We start from the raw sequence: 4024 nt of genomic DNA, 5'->3' as shown, positions 1-4024 counted from the left end.
AAAAGTGAATCGGAGTTGATGTGTATTTGACCTGATTTTTGAATCCATAAATGAGTTTTCAATGTTATAATTTCACATTTTCCTGAACTTATTCTGGATCAGATCCAGCAGGCATTTTTCATGATAGTTCATATCGGACCCTTTAATGACTGATTTTTGGTGAGTGAATTGAATGCATATTTTACAAGATCTGATTGTTTGAGAACGCCTCGTTATCCCGATTTGTTTGTATCGAGCCTGTATCCGCAATCCAGATGGAATTCGGTGGTGAGATAGAAGTCCCCTCCCTACATGACTGTCAAATTCCACAAACATTGATCAATAATCAACCGAGACATTGAGGAACAAAATTTGAAGCTCACCAAACATTCAAAGTGCTGCAGAATTCCCGGTAACATTCCCAACGTTTCCTGAATATTTCATCAGGATCTGTCCGTAACGTTTTGAGTTATCTTGCTATCAAACAAACAAACCGATCTTATGGAGATCCTTCAAAAAGTGAATTGCAATTCAGCAGTTCCTCATTTTCATTAACTGCGATAGCCAGTCTGATAACTCTCTAGCTCTTCATTTTTCCTAAGTGTGAAATTTCTCTGTGAAGACCTTTGACCTTTGCCTGGTCACATGACGTCTTCCGTGCCACTTCAGCCCACCAGTCTGGCAACACAGCAACGCGTTAAACCACTATTTCATACATCCACTTTCTTCCATTTTATCGGTTGCTGGAGTCTATCCCAGCTTGCTATGGGCGAGAGACGGGGTACACCCCGAATGCGTCGCCAGCGCATTGCGGGGCCACACAGAGACAACAAAACACTCACGCACACACTCACACACACACTCTCACACACTATGGACTACTTGGAATTTTGGAGCAACCAAATCATCTAAATTCTATGTTTTTGGAGGTGGGAGGAAACCGGAGAAAACCCACACGAACACAGAGAGAACACAAACACCGATGGGGATTCGAACCCAGTACCTTCCTGCTGTGAGGCGACAGTGCTAACTGCTACGCCACCGTGTCAAACACCAGTTCATATACAGTTTATATACTTTTTTCTCGCTTGGCTATACAAAATAATGATGATTTTAAATGACAGAAACATTGAGAATATTTCAATTGAATGTAGAATGTAATGTAGCTAATTGATTTCTTTTTTTTTTCCCCAGCTAATTTTTTATTTTTTATTCATAGTCTGCCTTGGTGGTCACCGAACAAAAACACGTGTAATTGGGCATTATCCAGGTGTCGCCTGTTGTGTTCATAAGCTAATGGCTCACTTATTGTCATCCTTACGTGTTCATCAATGGATCGGATTTCTCCATTGGACTTCAGTTGTTTGTCAGATGGTGGCGCGTGTTGTCCGAGTGCCTCCCACAGCGAAGCCCGGCGTTTCATTGTTCGTTATATCCTATCGCTGTAATTTGAGTAAATATCCAACAAACGTGTCATAATAGATTCCGTGGGTGCCAGAGAGCCTCAGTGTGCCTCGAAAGGGCCGCCCGTAGGTCACCTGCACTCCCCTTTAAATATGGATGGGCGTCATCGCGGGGATCAATGTCACTCTGCACGCGTCTGTGCCTCAGGTAATCATGGAGAAACGTATATGAGGAGAACATCAGCAGATGGATGAGGTGTTTTAAGGGAAAAGCAGACCTATTTGGGCAGCTGGCCCGAACTTGTTGGATGATCGAGGGCCAGATGTCAAGGTCAACCCCGGCAACCCCCCAGAGGATCAGACCCCGCCCACTCCAATGCAGACCTCTTTGAGGAGAAGTTAACTCATTTCAATAGGTGCTTGAGAAAAATCAGGTGTCGAGTGTGCTGCGGATCCCGGCGTCGGCCATTGTATTGATGGTATTGTCGTCTTTTGATAGCTGCCACGCGTCCGGTATCATATGAACAAAGCCAGATGACAGCTAGAGGGAATCTGGAAACGGGGGGGGGGGGGGATTCATCATCTGTTCAGGTGTGCTTCACTCCCCCCCCCTCCACAACATTATACATTGAGCTAACCCTTTATTTCCTATTTTTACCAAACTCTCCTGGTACAAAGTCAGCTGGGGGGTCAGTGCAGTATTTTACATGATATCATGAATTCTTGTGAAATAACAAATCTTCTAAAAAGACTAGAGTGTTGTCAGAAAGTAAAAACGTCTCCGTAAGAACTGTATCCGTAAGCGACGTATTCCTCTTATCAAATGCCGTGGAATGCATTTTTTATTTTTTATTTTCATTTTAGATTGTCATGACATCAGACGTAATACAACTTGTGAAAGTCATTTAAAAAGCAAAACGCCAGAATCTCATCAGTAGCACGACAGAGTTTCTATTTTTCATTCGTGCATGTTGTCGCTCTGCTTTTTATAGTTATGTATTTTATTTAGAATTTAGCTAACAAGTGTTTAGTGTTCATTTTTTTACTGTTGCTACTGCACATGATACACTCTAGAGATGTACACCATTACTTTGCAATAATACAAATACTTGCTTTACAACATAAAAGCTGAAGATCCTACTTTCTAAAGTACGATTCCTGATGGTGAAATTAAGACCATATTTCTGTGATATTTCATGCCTTCAGTCAACTTTGGCCTGTAAACTTTAGGATGTAGGATGTTTATCCAGAATTGTTTCTTTTGTGAAAGTCAGATTTGACTACATGAGTATGTCCTGCTCTTTGGGGAACAGGTAGAGTTTTTCATTCGTACCTCATCTATCCGTCTCATTATCGCCGCCTGAGAAGCGCAAGCCTCAAACTTAAACATGAACCATTTTTAGGCTCTATCTGACGCCACGAGGAAGTTGTGGAGGCCAGCGGCTTGCTTTTATTTAAGCTCGATTTTAAAGAGCAAACTTGCGTATAATGATGATAAAACATGGGATTGTCATTACATTGCTAAAACAACAGTAAACTTTACGTACCCAGAATATTTTTTTTTTATGTGAAAGGAGGTTAACTTGTGCAAAAATCTAATTGTTGTGTCCTGCATTACGTTTTGAGTTTGTTGCCATGGTTTATGATCATCGCAGCAGGAGAGCCCTGCAGCAGGCAACCAGCATCAGGCAACCAGCAGCAGGCAACCAGCAGCACTGGCAGTTTTCTGTGGGGAGAACTTTCCTCCACTAGCTCTGAAAAGCCACGCTAAAACCTGAGTAATGCAGTCAATCAATCAGTCATCTCCTGACTTCGCAGCGCAGGGGAGCGCTGCTGGAATGCTGCTAAGCTGCAGATGTACCCGCCAAATTACACCGGCGGGGAATTACCAGGCCATAAATCCAGACATCAGGAGGATGGCTGTAGCTTATTTCACAGAAAAATGTGCGCAACTTGTTTCCATTACATTGATAAAGAATATCTCACCGAGCCCCCCCCCCCAGGCGTTGCCTGCTTTTACAGAATCATCATCAGTTACATGCCATTAGATGAAACGGTTTGAGTTAAAGTACACTTCCCTTTTGCCTGTTCTATTTGTGCTCGTCTCCTGTATGTAGAAAGCAAACAACGGACGTACAGCCTAGTCAACATGGCCACAGTCACACACTGTCATCAAATCGCTGGCAGGTAAAAGGCTTCATTAGCGCTAATTAAGATGCATAAATATGCTGTCTGGCGCTTGAATTGTCATTTGCAATGAGGCCTTTTTTTTTTTTATTCCAACTCAGAAAGTGCCAAGGTAGACAAGGTGAGGACATCGGTCCGGGCAGGGCCGCCGTGTGTACTCTGTGGGCACGTTCCGGCGTTGGCATTCACCTGATCGACACCTTTGGGCGCCAGCAGCTAAACAAACCCGGGGCTGAGGGGGGAGTCTTGTCCAGCGCAGCAATGTCTGCCAGCATCTTGGAGTGTCTGGCTTCATGGTCTCTCTCACAGAAGTCCTCGCTGAGCTGGGCGCTCTGTTCCTCGTACAGAGGGTGGAGCAGACGAGCGTGTGTGACATCACAGCACGCCATACAAACTGTTGTGTGTTCATCAGGAGTCATTTTTGCTCCGACAACACCTTCACTTTTTTTTTGTAT

The sequence above is a fragment of the Brachionichthys hirsutus genome, chromosome 7 (genome assembly GCF_040956055.1).
Source record: "Brachionichthys hirsutus isolate HB-005 chromosome 7, CSIRO-AGI_Bhir_v1, whole genome shotgun sequence".
In the NCBI taxonomy this organism is placed as follows: Eukaryota; Metazoa; Chordata; class Actinopteri; order Lophiiformes; family Brachionichthyidae; genus Brachionichthys; species Brachionichthys hirsutus.
This window is presented reverse-complemented; position numbering follows the sequence as displayed.